The sequence below is a fragment of the Zalophus californianus genome, chromosome 14 (assembly GCF_009762305.2).
Source record: "Zalophus californianus isolate mZalCal1 chromosome 14, mZalCal1.pri.v2, whole genome shotgun sequence".
NCBI lineage: Eukaryota > Metazoa > Chordata > Mammalia > Carnivora > Otariidae > Zalophus > Zalophus californianus.
Window position 1 is genome coordinate 49,481,156 of NC_045608.1, and position 18,667 is coordinate 49,499,822.

Consider the following 18,667-nt stretch of genomic DNA (forward strand, 5'->3'; position numbering starts at 1 on the left):
AAAAGAACATTCTCAGCACCCCAAAGCCCCCCTTTGTTGTCCTTTTCAATCATCATTCTCTCCTTACCCAAAGGTAACCACCATCCTGACTTTAAATATCATAGCTTAGTTTTTGCCTGTTTTTGGACTTTTTATGAAAGGAATCATCAGTTATATTCTTTTGCATCTGGCTTTTTTGCTCAATATTTTATTTGTGATTTTCATGCCCAAGCTCATGTGGAGGTGTGTAACAGTGATTCATCAATTTTTACTTCTGAATAACATTTCATTGTAAAGATAGCACATCTTATTTTACACAATTTAAGTACTAATGAACATGTGGGGTTTTCTAGTTTGGAGCTTTTATAAATAACACAACCTTGAACATTCTTGGGCAAGTCTTTCAGTGCCCTTGTAGGAGAGAGATTGCTGGATCATTGGAGATGTGTATGTTTTGATTTTGATAGATACTTCCAGTTTCCCAAAGTGATTGGACTAATTTACACTCCTATCGGCAGTCTGTGAGGATTCCAGTTGTTCATTATCCTAAATACTTCTTTCCATCAGTCTTTTAATTTAAGTCACTTTGGTGTAGTGGTATCTCACTGTGGCTTGAATTTGCATTTGCCTTGTGACAAATGAGATTGGCCACTTTGTCATATGTTTGTTGACCATTTGGTTATCCTTTTCTCTGAGGTCTTTTGCCAATTTTTCTATTAGCTTGTGTATCTGTTTCCTTAATAGTGTCAAAATTTGTAATATGGGTATGGAGCCCTAAGTTTCCAGTCTCTTAATTTTTTTTATGAATACAAGTTTTTAATTTTAATTTTATTAAAGCCTAATACATCAGTCTTTTCCTTAATTTAGTGTCTTTTCCTACCTCAGGGCATGAAAATATCCTTTGTTTTCCTCTAGAAGCCTTAAGATTTCACCTTTTACAGTTAGAGCCACATAGAATGCTGTCATCATAGAGGTAATAAAATAGTAGACGTGGCAATAGTAATAGTCCCTTCCATTTGTATGTGGAAGGTAGTTGGCATTTTGGATTTTCACCTCAAAAGAAAATTGCAATGTAGGTGTTATTATCTATATTTTAAAGATAAGGAAATTGAAGCTTGGCTGATTAAGTATCTGTTTTCCTCCCGATAATAAAAGATGGAATGAGGATTCAAATCCATATCTGCCTCATTTCGAAGACCACGTATTTATCGTTTCACCAGATTTCCTTAAAGGAGTTCCCATTTGTAGATTGTGTGCAAGTGATAGCCTTATAGTCTGTGTAAATGCCTAAATGTAAAAACTCCTGTTCCATGAGAAAGAAATCAAGTGAATAAAATAAAAGTTAAAAAAGCAACATTTCATGGAAATTCTAACGCAGCACATCAATAAAATATAAAAATATAAAAGTAAGAAAATAATGCGCTGAGAACTCAGAATAGAGGAAAATGGATCAAAAAGATTAGCAACAATAGGGGCTGACAAATGAAATCATTAATGCACTGCTTCAATCTGTAAAGCAAGTGAGAAAGAGCAAGAAAAATTGTTGAAAGTCAGGGACATAAATAATTCTAGTGCTATCACTTTATAGGTTAGGATTCTAAGTTCACACTCAAGGGGCTTCTTATTTTCTTGTTATTACTTTGTTTTCACTCAGGTAAGCTCTAATCCAGATGGGGAGATGGTGTTTTGGTTGTATCATCTATTGTCGATATGACAAAATGGAAAGCTTGTGTCTTATCCCACTGCTTAAATCTCAATATTGCTTTTTATTGTTATTTTCCACATCAGGCTTCTGTGGGTAAGGGGGTAAACATCAGTGAAATAAGTAGCTCCAAGTGAAAAAAAAAAGAAAGAAAAGAAATATAGCATAATTTAATATCTCTCACTAACTTTCACTAATATCTCTCTAAGTAAGCATGAAAATCATTCCTCCTGGAGTAGCAAGAAGAAACTCGTGATGATCTTCCTGAATCAGAACAAGTACTCTATGTGACTGACTACTTATTCTTCTACCCACTTTTTCTTTCTTATGATAAGTTTCATATCCCCTGAACTCTGGGCATCTTTATATTGTTGTTGCAAAAATAGTGTTTTTTTCCATTAAAATTATTTTAGTAACATTGCAACCTCTCAAATTGTCAAAGTTGGAGATTATATTCTTTCTTACAGACTAACCTATAAAACAATGCTTAAAAAGAATTTACTGAAGATTTAAAGCAGAAAGCTGAAGTTACCTCACCTGATCTTTTATGCCATTTAGCTGATTTGATGATGATGGTCCTACAGAGAGGTTGTAGTTGACACTTAAAAATATTATAAATTTGTTAGAAAAAGGTATACATTTATTGTAAATACAAATAAAGATGTCATCACTACACAAGAGACTTAAGAAATATCACACTCTACTACATGATATTCATTGAAGGAAATTTCATGAATATGGATTATGATACATGAGGAACAATGTACTTGTGGAATGTGAAAGTTTTATGAAAATATTTAATACAAGAGCTCAGCACTTCCTAGTTGCTTCTTTTCTTCTCAGACTCCAACATTAAGCGCTCACCTGGAGATAATCTAAAAAGGCATTCTTTGTTACCCACAACCAGTCTCTTGACCATGAAGGTGAACAGATCAGAATAAGTGAGAATTTAAAAGAGAGGTATGTAGTGAGAGAGAGAAAGGGTGCTTGCAGGTTTTTTTTTTAATAAAAGAAAAATGACAATGAAAAGAGGAAAGAAAAAGCAAACTTTAGAAATTTCTCATGGGCTGAATGTGCCTAGCTCCCTGCTTAGAGTGAGTACTCTATTCATTGTCCTAAAGTAGTGATCTGTTACTTTGATTTCAAGTGTAGAAAATGATATATATATATATGATATATATATACTATATATATACATGTATAGTAATTCCCTTAACAAAAACAATATATTTAATGCTGACAGTGAATAGTCATTCATTCAATTAGCAAATATTTAAAGAACTCTATTTATATGACAGACATATTTAAAATTTAGATGCATACATCTGACTATATACAATATCTGACCTCAAGGAATTCACAGCTAGTAAAAGGTGTGTCCAAGCCGGCAAATCACTCCAAAACAATTATGCTTAGTATTATATGGAAGAAAGAGAGACCATAGGCTATTTGTGGAGGGAAGAAAGATACCAAATAGAGGGAGGAGATGCCTAAGCTAATTTAAAAAATTAAGAAGGACTTTACCAGATGGACAAAAAGAGAAAATAATTCCAGATAGAGGTGATATTGTGAGCAAAAACATCTAAATATTGGATTCTGTATAGCCTTCTACACACAAACTCATCCTTAGGCAATGGGAAACCTTTAGAGGATGTTCAAGTATTGGCATCTTCCAGGATTTGCATTTTAGAGTTTCTAGTAGCTTGTCGACGTTATTCTGGAAATAACCACACCCCAAGCAGAAATAGTAATGAAGACGAGAGCTGGAACTTACTGTTTACTATGGGCAAGGCACTCTTTGGAGAGCTTACCGTGTAATACTTAATCCTCACAACAATTATGTGAGGTCAGTTTCATTATTGATTTTGTCTCATAGACAGTGAAATGGAGGCCCTGAGAGGTGGAGTGACTTGCCCTGGGTCACATGGCTTGAACATGACCGAACCGGGGTATAAACATGAGCAGTTAGGATGCAGAATCTGTGTAATGACATACCACACTTACATCATGAAGAGGTTGTTGCCAAATTGATGAGAAGTCATCTGAACTTTAAGTGTTTGAAAAGGGACCAGGAAAGATAAGAGAGATTTTGAGAAATATTTAGGGAATAAAATTAGTAGGACTTACTTAGTATCTAATAGGATATCATGAGTGAGCATGATACGTGCGTCTGGGATGATTCTTTGAACCCAGCGCTGAATCCATGATCCTTTATTATGTCTGAGCAAATTTGTTCCAGACCATGTTAAGAGACTAGACTATACTGGTGAAAACAGACATGATTTTTGCCTTCAATTACATAACTCTATTTGGAGAGATTTTTATTAATTAATCACCCCATTCAGTGTAAATTGCTAAGGAAGAGAAGGAACACATTTGTGTGTGTGTGTGTGTGTGAGTGTGTGTGTGTGTGCACGCGCACACACGTGCATGCCTGTTAATGAGAGTATAGAACTCTGAGTGAGGCTAGAGTACAGAGAAGCCTTCATTAAGGAAAGGATGTTGGAGCTGAGATCCGAGGGGTTGATGGGTAAGACTTAATTAGAGCAAATCTTCTCCTAAGTGGTGGCATATCACACAGCAAGAGAAACTTGAACAGAAGCAGCACATTCAGGAGGGATGACAAGGCTACCCACAGTGCGAGTGTTTATTGGACAACAGCAGACATTGCTGCTTTGCTGTTGAGAAAAGCCACCAGGACAGCATCTGAGGACATTTCCATTTTGGAGTGGGAGGCAGGCGGTGGTGGACAGTTTGATGCTTCAAGTGTGGGTGAAGTTGCCCGGGGAGTATGTGAGACAGAAGTGAAGAGGGGTGCTGAGGGCTAGACCCACATCACATTTAAGGGCTGTGTCCAGGAGTCCCCTAACAATTGCCATAATAAAGGGACCTGAGATAGAGGAGAACATCCAGACTGACAAAATGTGGAGGGAGAGATCATTGTGGAGAGAAAAGTCAGTTCAAACAAGGATGGCATTTGGTCACTTGTCAGGCTATAGTGACCTTAGGACAATCTGAGCGGGGTGGTGGCAGTGGAAGCCAGAGCGGGTTGCAGGGAAATGAACGTGAAGGGAGTGGAGACCGTGAGCCATCCTTGAATGACTGTTTTGGGTGGCTCAGCTGGAACGGGAGAAAGGTGACAGTGACTGGAAAAAGCATCAGAAAGTTTTTTGTTGTTTTGTTTTCTATTCATGCTTTCTGATAGGAAGCTGAGTACATACAGGTTTCTAAGTCTGAAAGGGAGGGTCGTGGAAAGAGGGACCTGAGACCTGGGAGCTCACTGACGATTGAAGGTCATGGAGATGGACCAGGATGAGCTCCCCAAGGGCAGAACTTTCCCCAGAGGCCTCTCATTATCTGAGTCAGGAGGGGCAGAGTAGGAGGACAGATGCTGCTGTGGGTGATGACTATATTAGCCTGGAGCTAGTAAGTGCTCAAGTGTCAGACCCTGTGCCAAACTGGGTCCCTGTGCTAGCAGTTCTAAGTGTCACCACACCCCACGAGGGAGGGAGCCAGCCCAGAGAGGTTAAGTGACTTGCCTAAGGCCACGGAGCTAGTAAGTGGCTGAGCTGGAACTTGAAACCAGAGCTGCCCAATTCCCATCCAGAAGCATGGGAAGTTGAGAGTCTTATCCAAAAGCCTCACTGGTTTCCCTAGAAGTCATTGGCTGTGAAACAGGGAAGTAACAACCTTGAACCAGGGGTGAGAATTTTGAGTGTGTATTGTGGGGACAGACACAGGAGTTGCCCAGCGTCTCAGACTGCTCTGGTTCACTGGGTTGTATGCACTTGCTCGAGTACCATGCATTTGCAATTTACTTAGATCCCAGTGTTGGATTTAGCTTAATAAAAGAGCTCACTTAGCTCAGGGATGATAAACTGGGCTGGAACAGATGGGCGTCCTTGGCTGAGCTCTCCTTGCTTCCCTCAGTTCCCTGGAGACACGCGGGCTGTCACAGCTGGTCTGAGGAGCCCAGGAAGGTCTGAGCAGGCCAAAATCTCTCCTAGTCCCCTTTTCCAAATCACAGATGCCTTGCTCGTATGCAAGGCTCAGGGGCTGTAACAAGAAGACCCTTCCAGATAACAGAATGCACACTGAAACAAATACACACTTGCGATGGTTGTTCCCAATTTATTTATGGACTCTTTCTGGATGACTGCCCTCACGAGGTTGGTGGTGGTCCAGGTTTTCCCCCACATGAACTCCTACTATAATGAGAACACACCAATCATAGTGGCTAAGGATGATACCAATAATCATAGCAACAGACTGAGGAATTAATATTCTCCTACCAAAAAGTCAACCATAAGGAAGCATAATTAGATAATTGTAAATAAATGCTAGCTTTGCATAAGAAACAAAAGAATATGAATGTAAAAAAGACCATAAAAGTTAGTCTCAAAAGGATTTCAACCCAAGTCTTCTGAAGACTGCAAGATAATAGGAGGGTAGAAAAAGATCAGGGAAATACCTGTGCAGGTAGTATCCCCACTATCAACCTGGTCCTGATTTCTAGTAAGCTCCTCGGTGTCTTGATCAACAGTTATGTGGTAATGAAATGCTTCAAGGTTATTCCCTTGGGAATATAGCCAGCATTGCTTCTCACTTCTCTCTAGGCAGAATATTCTGATATTATTATTTATTTTGTAGTCTTGCTCTGAAAATGATCTGAGCTATCTTATAAGATTCGTAGTTTATACTGGTATAACATAAATAGATGAGAAAAATAAGCCCAGAAAAATAAGCCTAGGAGTAAAGCGTGCGTGCGTGTGTGTGTGTGTGTGTGTGTGTGTGTGCATGAGAAAAAGAGAAAGTTTGACATTGATAAACACTTCTCACAGCAGAAGTTGTATGTCTTTTAGTTTCTAATTCAACCTGAACTTTCCATAGGGTAGCACAATACTAAAAAAAGGATGCCTTTTAATTTGACAAAATGCAGACGGATATCTCTATTAGAAGAAAAGGGGTTGAAAAGCCTCTCTTGAGAAAGAGTGAATGGACAAATAAAGATTTCTCATCCCAGACAAAAGAAAATACCCGAGGAAGGGAGCCAAAAAAGAAGATTCCAAGGAGAGAGATGGAAAGTAATGCCAAGAGGCAAACACATAAAAAGGATTTAGAGATCTGGCTAATTAAAAATTTAAAAGCTTTATTTGTCAAAAACATCATAAACAACCCAAATGTTCTAAGACAGAGGACAGGTTGAAACAATCTAACCTGCATTTGCTGTGGAGGTGGGAATCTGCTGAGCCAGGGCTGTCTTTGGCTAAGGGAGGTTGAGCATCAGTTCAAGGTCACCCAGCCAAGATGTGAGCTGACATCTCTCTGCCCCAGAGCACATGCTCTTAAACCATCATTTCTCTTTTTTCTTTCCTGGGATTTATCTGTTTCATTCGCTTTTAAACCTTGTTGTTTCCTTTATTATTTCTATAAATTTTGTTTTGTTTTTATATTCATTATATTCTTCAGTGATTCATCAATTGTTCAGTGATTTTCTCGGTGTTCCATTAATGTTTATTGAATAAGTAAATGAATATTCTCACTGGTTATTTTGGGTATATAGGCCTTTTTTATATAGACTCTATTACATTCTTACTTTAATTATAAATTTTTCAGTATATGGGTTTTCAATGGATGAGTTAATAGTTTCTGAAAATAGTTGTAATTATGTTTCCCAGTAATAAAGTTTCTTTTATATGCCATGTTTTAATGTCTACATCAGAACCTCTAAGCTATGTGAAGCGATGTAGGAGGTTTCTGGTATTTTTGTTTAGTCCATTAATAAGGATGCTGCTAATGTGTTTATGTTTTTTTCTGTTTAAAAATGTTGCATTAAAGTGGTTATTTTCTATCATTTTGAGGATGCATCCTTCTATTACTGGTTTTATGATTTTTTTAAATAGGGAAGGTGTTGAATTTTATTGATATCTTTTCAGCAACTATCCTGTATGGTTTTCTTTTTCCTTTTTGGTTTTATCGAAGTAAATCTTTGTCACTAGATGTCTTGATGTTAATAATTTCTTGCTTTCCTACTTGATACAAATGCTATGTGGTTATGACAGATCATGCCAATGTCATATTTTTTCTTTGGTTTACCTAAAAATCAGCTGGCACAAATACTAAAATGCAGATTCTATGCTAACACTCTTGAAGAGTTTGATTCAGTAGGAATATGGGTGAAGCTGAGAATTTGAATTTTTAGAAGTCCGTCCTCCACCACCATGATTTTAACACATGTGATACACAGACCACACAGTTTGAGAAACATGATTTAAATGAACCACTGATTGATACTGACTGATCCTTATTAGTATTTTTGTTATCATTGCAGTAATGGAAAAGGTGAAATTAACCTAATTAAAATTTTTTTCATTTGTTTTTATTTTAAGAAGACTTCGACATATTTCTGTTCTCTGGTTTTGGCTAGCTTCATTAAATAAATTGGGCTTTTTAAAAAAGACCTTTAAAATGATGTCAACTGTTTATAAAGCATGAGAATGTTCTGTTACTTAAGAGTTTAAGAGAATTAATAGGTAAAATAATCTGACCCTGAGGTATTGTTTGTTTGAAGTAATTCTTAGGGAGCTTGTTTTTCAGTTTCTGCTATGGTTATAGATCTAACAAAAAATGCAAACTGAATTCAAAGATGGAAGAGCAGACTAGTTTGGTCAGAACACAGTATACAAAAAGGGCTCTCGTGGAACATAGGACTGGAAAATTCATATGGGACCAGATCACGGAGGGCCTTGAGTAGGTGTAAAATGAATAGCTTACAAAGAAGTTCTATGTACATTAGATCATTTTATGTTTGTAACAGCACTGAGACATATGTTTTATCTCTATCCTCATGTTATAAATGAGGAAACCTAGTACTGGGGTCTCGAAGCAGGGCACTCATTAGGCTACCAGATCCAAGTAAGTGTCAGTAAGAAACGGGATCTTGACAAACTAAGTGAAATGTTACGGAGAACCGTCCGGAGTGGTTGAGGGTGGATGAGCCAGGCCGCAGCACTGCAGGGCCTATGCAGTAACAGTTTCTCTGTGTATCCTGTCTTGTTGGCCTCACACATGAGTTTGCCATCCCAGAACACCTTTTGATAACTAGTTAATCTGATCCAGTCTTCTGTGGTTGCTTTACACCTCCTTCCCAGAGGCTCAGCTAAATGTTATAAAGCTTAAAGCTTATATATACTTTCATAGGGCACCTTTAAATAAAAGCATTAAAAAACACTTCATTTCTGTAAATTTCAAGAAACCTACAACCATGTTAATGCATTGCTCCTGGGAACCCATGCAAGTGAGGGGTCGTGTAGCTAAAGTGTCTTTAGCTTCATGGTAACACTGCTTCTGACTTTGGGTAAGTATTTAGATTTTAACAGGAAGTTTCAAGATGTAGTAGCTAAAGTATTGACTGAGAGTAGGTACATTATTCATTGGTCAGAACTTTATATATGTATTACATTGTATATAATATAAGATATATTATATAACACAATATATATAATGTATATATTTCTCCCCACTACTGTATGAGTAAAGTCATAGAAGTTTATAGTGTGGGGGCACCTGGGTGGCTCAGTCGGTTAGGTGTCTGCCTTCAGCTCAGGTCCTGATCCCCACATTGGGCTCCCTGCTCAGCAGGGAGCCTGCTTCTCCCTCTGCCTGCCACCCCCCCGCCCCCACTGGCTTGTGCTCACTCTCTCTGTGTCAAATAAATAAAATAAAATAAAATAAAGAAGCTTATAGTGTGACCTGTTTAGGAATTCTCAGGGATTTTTTGGTAATTTGCCAAATGCCACTCTAACAGGATGTTGGACAGGTATGGTTGAAAGGCAAAACATTTCCTTACCTCCCCCACTGTTATGGACTGAAGGATGTCTCCCCAAATTTACAAGTTGAAGCCCTGATCTTCAGTGCGATGGTATTTGGAGATGGAGCCTTTGGGCCGTAATTAGCATTCAATGAGACCATGAGGGTGGGGCCCTTATGATGGGATTCCTGCTCTTTTTTTTTTTTTTTTAAAGATTTTATTTATTTATTTGAGAGAGAGAATGAGATAGAGAGAGAGCATGAGAGGGGAAAGGGTCAGAGGGAGAAGCAGACTTCCCGCTGAGCGGGGAGCCCGATGTGGGACTCGATCCCGGGACTCCAGGATCATGACCGGAGCCGAAGGCAGTCGCTTAACCAACTGAGCCACCCAGGCGCCCGGGATTCCTGCTCTTACACAAAAAGACCAGGATGCTTGCTCTCCACCTTGTGAGAACACAGCAAGAAGGTGGCCATCTGCAAGCGAGGAAGAGATCTTTTGCCAAGAACCTATCTCCGCAGGCCTTTGGTCTTGCATTTTCTAGCCTCCAGAACTGTGAAAAAGCCAGAAATCTTGAGCAAGCCCCCCAGTCTATAGTATTTTGTTGTGGCAGCCTGAGAAGACTAAGACAGCTTCTGTGTAGTTAGATTCTGAAATGAAATGTGCAAAGGTAGCTGAGTAAAATAAAGGTAACATGTGAGACAGACATTTTACAGTAAGAAATAACTTTTTAGTAGTTTTAAATCATTTATTCAGTCTGCTGAGGCAGTTCCAGCTTGGACTTTATACTTGAAATTATGCTGCAGTCTTCAGGGTGACTTCCTGAATCTGGACTCTCTTATACTCTATACAATTACAAAGTTACTTTTCCTTTAAAAATTCCTTTTATTCATTTATTCATTCATTTACTGAACCATTCATTTATTTATGTATTCATTTATTCATTCATTTTAAGATGCAAAGGCAGTGAAGTCATCATCAGAGACTGGCAACCTAGTACATAGTCACAGATATCTAAAAACAAGGTACCTCAGAATAGGTGTAGTTTATGTAAAAAGAATTGTGAGGTCCAGAGGGATGTTCCTTTTGGTTGGGCTGCAAGACTCAGAGTTTTAGCTACATCTTGGTGTCTGAATAAGATTTCAACAGGTGGAGATGAATAAAAGGGCAAATTCAGAGATGAGAAAACTAAATTCACAAGGCATAAGGAAGAAAATTATAAGTTCTTTAAGGACAATTATATGTAGCTTGGTTTTTATTAGTTTAGAGTATATATAAAGAAGACAAAGCTGAAAAACTAATTTTAAGCCAGATTACGAATGTTATTAAATCACAGACTAAGATTTATAGGTATTGTTCTGCAGATAAGAGAGAAGAAATAAAAGATTTTGACAGCATTATATCAAGTGGTAGCAAAAACAACAATTGAAACAGGCCCTTGAGTTTTTATCCACTTTCAAAATGGTGCTGGTATTTCATTGTTCATCAGGTAGTTGAATCAGCAATATTGAGAGACATCCAGGCTGTGATCATCCTCATGGTGGTGAAATGACTAATGGAGAGAACAGGTAAAAACAGAAGACTAGGGGACTGAGGTCAAAATTATATAGGTGTGGAGGAAAAAGAAATTAGAAAGAAGTATTATGAGAACAAGAATAATACAAAGTCATGATGCTAAAGGGAGTTTCAAAAGGAGGTATTTTAATCCTGCCTTGCATTATACTTTACAGGTTTTTTTTTGTGCTTATCTTTCTTTCTTTTCAAATTAAACTACATTTCCATATTTTTAGGGCTGAGATTATATTTTTATTTTGACAATGTTCAACACGATGTTTAATATACTATGAAGATGTTGTTAGGCATTTAATAATTCTTGCTTATCTATTGCTTTTAACAGTATTCAAATAATTATAAAAATGATCATAGTGAACACTTATTAAATTTATAATGGGCATTTCTGAGTGATTTACATGGATTATTCATTTAATTCTCACAACAACCAAATAAGGTCGTTACCAAGTGAGGTAGCATTTATTAGGCAGACGAGGGTAGAGTAACCACCTAAAAGTGTATGTCCTTCACCCTGAGGAATCTTGAAACTCACTTTGTATTTTAAAACTCTATGGGAAGTTAAAACATCTTATCTTATTTTTTAAAAGAAATTATTTACTAAGCACATACTTTGTACAAAGCATCATGTTTGGGTAAGTTGAGGGGAAGGTGGTAGGGCTTGCTGGTTACTCCCAGTTGTTAGGAAAGTTTTGTTTTCCTCACCTTCAACTTTCACAGTTTTCTCCTCTTGAAAGAAAAAAGCTCAGATTTCATCCCCAACAGGTATAATAGATTATTTGAAAAATCATAACAGGGCTTCTTTATTTTTAAATTAACATATAATGTATTATTTGTTTCAGGGGTACAGGTCTGTGATTCATCAGTCTTACACAACACCCAGCGCTCAGCACAACACATACCCTCCCCAGGGTCTGACACCAGCCACCCCAGCCCTCCCACTCCCACCACTCCAGCAACCCTCAGTTTGTTTTCTAAGATTAAGAGTCTCTTATGGTTTGTTTCCCTCTCTGGTTTTGTCTCGTTTCATTTTTTCCTCTCTTCCCCTATGATTCTTTGCCTTGTTTCTTAAATTCCACATATCAGTGAGATCATGTGATAATTGTCTTTTTCTGATTGACTTATTTCGCTTAGCATAATACCCACTAGTTCCATCCACATCACTGCAAATGGCAAGATCTCATTTTCTGATGGCTGCGTAATATTCCATTGTGTATATATACCACATCTTCTTTATCCATTCATCTGTTGATGGACATGTAGGCTCTTTCCTTAGTTTGGCTATTGTGGACATTGCTGCTATGAACATTGGGGTGCAGGTGCCCCTTCGGATCACTACATTTGTATCTTTGGGGTAAATACCCAGTAGTGCAATTGTTGGGTCATAGGGTAGCTCTATTTTCAACTTTTTGAGGAAACTCCACACTGTTTTCCAGAGTGGCTGCACCAGCTTGCATTCCCACCCACCGTGTAGGAGGGTTCCCCTTTCTCTGCATCCTCGCCAACATCTGTCATTTCCTGATTTGTTAATTTTAGCCATTCTGAATGGTGTGAGATGGTATCTCATTGTGGTTTTGATTTGCATTTCCCTGATGCTGAGTGATGTTGAGCACTTTTTCATGTGTCTGTTGGCCATTTGGATGTCTTCTTTTCATTTAAAAACGTTAGATTTAAAGTTGCTAGTTGCTAGTTAAAAGTTGCTAGTTAAAACCTAATTCATAAAAAAACATTTAAAACCTGGACATAGAGAAATTGGAACCTTGTGCATTTTTAGTGGGAATGTAAAATGGTGCAGTCACTGTGAAAAACAGTATGGTGGGTCCTCAAAAAATTAAAAGTAGAACTACCATATGATTCAGCAATTCCACTTCTGGGTCTATACCTACAAGAATTGAAAGAAGGGTCTCAAAGAAATATTTGTACACCCATGTTCATAGCAGCATTATTCACAGTAGCCCAAAGGAAGAAGCAGCCCAAGAGTCCATCAGTGATTGAATAGATAAACAAATTGTGGTCTACACATGCCATAGAATAATATTCAGCCATGAAAAGAAAGGAAATTTCTGACACCTGCTACGACGTGGATGAACCTTGAGGACAGTATGCTAAGTGAAATAAGCCAGTCACAAAAAGACAAATACTGCGATATTCCAGTTATATGAGGTAGCTAGAGAAGTCAGTTTTATAGACAGAAAAGAGAATGTCATTGCCAGGGACTGGCTGGGACTGGGGGGAGGAGATGGGGAGTTGTTGTTTAATGGATACAGAGTTTCAGTTTTGCAAGATCAAAGAGTTCTGGAGATTGGCTGTGGAACAATAAGAACATACATACCACTATTGAAGTGTACACTTAAAAATGGTGGAGATGGTTAAATTTGCTTTATATATATATTTTCTCACAATTCCAAACAATTTTAAACCCTTAATTCAGGTGTTCTTATATAAAGTATCAATCTATTTTGTTGTCCTTATTTCATACACCTTTTGAACAATGTATCCTTATATGCAGAAAACCCCATGTGCGTTGAGTGGCTTAGGCTGTGTGTATGGTACATACATGGATTCAAAATTGAAAGAATAGAAAACAGGCATGAACAAAAGATAAAATAAGTAAGTGCTTATATCCCAACTACTAATCATGTGCTTAACTATTCAAAATGGGAACTTTTGGAATGCTTTAATTTAGGTTTCCTGATAAAGAGTCTATTTTTGACTTGAAGAACAATTAATTCTACTATAGGCTTCAGCAGTGATGATAATACTGGGACCTGATTATACTTTATAATGATAGCAGATAGGGTAATTTTTCAAATGTTTTATTGGATCTATGAAGGGATCATTGTGTGACCTGCATTTAGAAAATCCACTCTCCAAAGAATTATCTGTGGTTAAGCTATTATTGTTAGGTCAAGTTATGTGCTTGAAATTGATTAATCTTTTTCTGAGGGTAATTGTCATAACTTGTATTGTTTACAGTTAATCCCTTCTATAATCTGGCCCTGAGTTATTTTTACATAAAATCTGAGAAGACAGGCAATATTCATATCTCATATATAGACACATAATAGTGGGCGGTGCTCTTGCCATTATCTATGGATTAATTCAAATTTGATAGAATTATATCTCTTCAGAGATAGATTATGAAAGACTTTTAAAAGAACAGATTTCCATACTAACTTTGAACTTAATCAGCTGTTTCATAATTATTCCAGGACTGCTACAAGGAATCCCATGGCTTCTTATTATTCATAGCAGCAAGACAAAAATGTATGCAACCTTTCTTCATTTTAGGAGGTGGCAAAAGGTCTCAGAGATTACCCTTCACATGTTAATATTTCAGAACTTTATTATTTTGGTGTGGTGGTGAAAAAGAAATGTAACTCTCAAGATTTTTCAGTATTTTTTCCCCTTCCTTATTCTCAGAAGCATCTTTTGTGTAACTAAAAGTCTTTTGGGGCTTCTGTAGTAATTGGAAGAGCTTCCATTTATGTTTCACTACAGAAAATATTGGAGTTTTTGCTATCTGAAATGGAAATACAAAATAAAGAGTTTACTCCTCCAATTATATTGTTTTTTTATCCTTTGAATTGCAGCTAACAAACGGGGTTCCAGAAAGCTTTTGAGGCCATCGCCAGTTGGTCACAACAACCATATAGGAGCCATATTTCCTGGCTCACTTTTTTCCTATCTTGCTTTTATTTTTTCATTTGCTAATAATTTATATGCTTAAAAATTTAAAATCTTATATACAACATATGCATACTCCCAATACTTTTATCAAATGACATATCGCATGGTTACCTGTGACGGTATTTCATGCATAGACGTGGATGAATTCTACCAGAAGTATTTTCACATCTTTACCCTTGAGGTGGTTACCTAATCCATGAAGACATGGAAGCTATTTTGTGTTTTCAGCTATGCATTACAATCTGCTTGTACAGCTTTTTCTCCTCATACTGTAAGCTTATGGAGTCAAGGATTGTCTTTCTCTGGTATGTGTAATTTCCAAAAGCTCCACAGGGTATTCTGATGTAGAACCTGAGAAAAGAACCACTGTGCTGGAAATGTATCTCCACAATACACCTAACAAACATGGATGGCTCATGCTCGGTGGCAGGGCTCTCGGGCATTCATGACAGGTAAGGGTTAATTGACTGTAGGGATTCTCCAGATTAACCTCAGCATTCATCTGTAGGAAGTTACCACTTTGGCAGAAAAATTGGAAGCGATATGCCATCCCTGGTCTAAAATGTTCTCTGTCTTTGCATAGTGATTATAATCTATAAAGACTCTTGACAAATCTATTCTCTAGATTTATGTTGCTACAGAGTAATATCAAGTAATTTCATGGTATTTCAAGAAATTCATTTTCCAGTTCATGAAAATATTTGAACTGGATGCTTCTTTTCCAAAATTACTTATTTTTTCATTACCAGTAATTTAGGCTCACACCCAGCAAATGTGCTGTAGGTCAAATTTTGTAATATTTGGTAATATTTCCCGCTTAGTCCCTCTACCTAAAGAGAGGTAGATAGCCTAGTGATGAAGCACACAAACCCTCTATTCGTGTATCTGAATCCAAGCCCTAGCTCTTCTACTCAGTCTGTGATTTCTAGTTGCCCTGTTGCCTCAGTTTCCCCCTTAGTAAGTAGGTAGATAAGAGTTGTGAGACAGAAATGCATGAGAAACAGTTAATACTCTACCTATGGATGGAAGACCACCAATAATTGTGGATTATTATTATTAGTAGTAGTAGAATGTACAACTATTGTTTTATATCACCTTGCCTCAAAGTCATCTTTTCTGGCAGTAGAAACTTCAGAAAATTCTTGTTTTTTTAGATGTAGTCTTTTAAGCACTTTGGGTGAGTTATTTATTACTGTTTAAATATATGTGCAGCTATGTCTATAAAAAGATATGAATATTATTTGGGTCCCAAACCTAGAATATCCCTGGATGATTTTACTTTCATTCATCCGTCTGTCCTTCATCCATCCATCCATCCATCCATCCAATAAATATGTGACAAGTGCCTTCCACAGGCCATGCACTGGTGAAATAAGGATAAACAAGGCACATTATCTGCCTTTAATGATCTCCCATTCTCTGAGGAGAGACACAGACAAGTAAATAGGCAATTATAACACTGAGTTTTAAGTACCATGAAATGATTGTGCTTGGAATAATATAAAGGGGGCACAGAGGATGTTTCTGTTCATTGAAGATCAGGGAAAGCATTCAGTTTTTCTAGTAATGATCAATTTATTTAAAAGGCATTGTTTTTTTAGTTGACCTCAGCCCAAAATGACCTTAGGTAAATGCATTCAGAGCCTTATAGAAAACACTTAGGGCAAACCTGTCTTTTCTCAAAGTTGGAAGAGAAAAACTTCTTTTTCAGTCTCATGGCTATTTTACTCTAGGGAGCAGAACACATTGATTATGGCTATTTTGCTGCCTCTCAGTCCCGTTTGGAAAAGGGTGTTTGGTGTATTTTACATAGCTGAGTTGAATAAATCCCGGTACTTACCACCGTAATTTACTGCATGGGAAGCAGACTTGTCCCCTAGATCACAAAAGAAATGCACCAGTGAAAGCTTCCATCCCAATTTTATATTTCAGAAATAAATAACTTTTCCTGTACAAAGCACATAAAAGCTGTACAATTTAGTCTAAGCATGAATAATTATTTTAAGTCCTGTAAATCCTAGGTTACTTTATAGTATGGCCATAGGAATCTTTTATTTTTAAGGTCTTTTTATTCTTATCTAGTAAAATGGATCATTAGTTATATAGAGTCTTTATAGTTTTGAATTCAGAAAGCTTTGTGTTTTTATAATGTTAGTTTGCTTGTTAATACAAAATGTTAAGATACCTATGCTCCGATTTTTCTTTTATTCAATGTCTCTAGAAACAAGAAATCATAATTATCTTCTCACTGGGATTTTACAAGATACTTAATGTATCCGTGAATCAGCAACAAATTCAATTTAAAAGAAAGAAAGAAGGAAAACGTTACAAAACCCTTGAATATCATTGCTCCTAGAAGATTCAGCTATGACATTAAATTTAGGACCAATATGGATGTTGCAGTGGGCAGCTACATACACTAATGACAATAATTGCCAATTTCACTCTTGGTTGTTGGTTGTCTTTTAAAAAAAAACAAAACAAAAAACTCTTTTTAAGAACCATTCTCGGACCACTTAAAATAATGAGGAGCTAAGCAACACACTCCTTCCTTACTTATGAACCAGAAATCAGGAGACCAAATCAGGAATGTAATCACTGAAACACACAAACACGATTGTTTGGATAGGATGAGTCATCTCGTTTGGAAGAGTTGAAATTCCTTAATTATTTTTGAAGGCCACCAATAAAGCCTTCTAGAGAAAACCTTTCCCAAATCCTCCATGACAGTAATTCAGTCTTGATAAAACAAAAAAATGAAAGCGGAAGGCTAAGTGCTCCATCTAGAGTACAAAGGAACCAAGTTGAAAAAACTGGCAGGGATCCTTTAGCAAAAGGCTTTCTCAGTAATACCCTTCAAATGAGAAACGGATGGGACACAGATGAAACACTATTTTCATTCTTGCAAACTTAGAAATTGCTTCTTAATTGAATTGGAATTCAATTAGAATTTTAGAATGAGAATTAATGAGAATTCTTAGAATTGCTTGCTTCTTAAGAAATTCCTGGAAACTGCTTGCAAACTTGTTCTGTTTCTCAGATTTATCAACCTAATCATATATAACATTGAGATCATTCAGCCAATCCCCTACAGACATTAAAGAAATTTTAAAGGTCACCTGAAAAATGTTGAAATAGTAAACATGGCATCAGTTTCTTAATTATTGTTTAGCACAATCTATTTGAAATATTCTTTATCTTCCATTATCAATGTAGCATTGGCTGGATTTCAAATGCTGAATATCAGAGCATCTCCTATGTTTGTCCTCCAGAAAGCTATGCTCAATAAAGTGTTTGTATTTTGTTGATATTGATATTCATTTCTCCTTCTTTCCCAGGGCAATAATCAGAGATTTGTCATTTACCACAAACCTAATGAAATCAAGTTTTCTCTCGTGGAGTGTCACTGGAGTGGCCATGGGCATTTGGAGTCTTGCTAAATAAAAGGTGAGTTGAGAACACATTTTGATTGGCTTTAGTGGATATATCTAGATGGCTCAAAATCTCATCTTTTTGTAATTAAGCTAGTGCTGGGAATAAATGGTAGTAATATTCTTACCCTCCAATATGCTGATACCCTGCAGTAGAAGTATTTGGATAATAATGGAGAAGAAGCAAGAGAAGTTTGTCTGGAAATTTCTTCCAAATCATACAGCTCATATATAACATTTATTAAGAGTTGCCCCAAATTTAATAACAATTATAAGAATTTATACTAACACTACCAAAACCAAGTTTGAAGCTGAAAGAAATATTTCTAAATTATCAATAATAAAAAATAAGTGCCCATTCCTTATGCTGGAAGAAAAACTTAAGTGATCTATTTAAAAAGATCATTGTTGTGTGAAGAGATGATCAAAGAGCATGTAACCCCCAAAATGTAAGAAATAAAACTGCTGAAGGGGTGTATCAGGTCATTA

At 36.9% G+C, this 18,667-nt stretch overlaps 1 long non-coding RNA gene across 1 annotated transcript in view; it reads left to right on the forward strand.

Annotated features, from left to right (window-relative positions):
* Window positions 1-18,193, forward strand: part of LOC113913081 — an 88,561-nt gene extending 70,368 nt beyond the window's left edge. The window contains exon 7 of the long non-coding RNA XR_003517081.2: window positions 18,086-18,193. This is a non-coding gene — a long non-coding RNA (uncharacterized LOC113913081). The remainder of the gene's footprint in view (window positions 1-18,085) is intronic.
* Window positions 18,194-18,667: the final 474 nt, after the last annotated feature.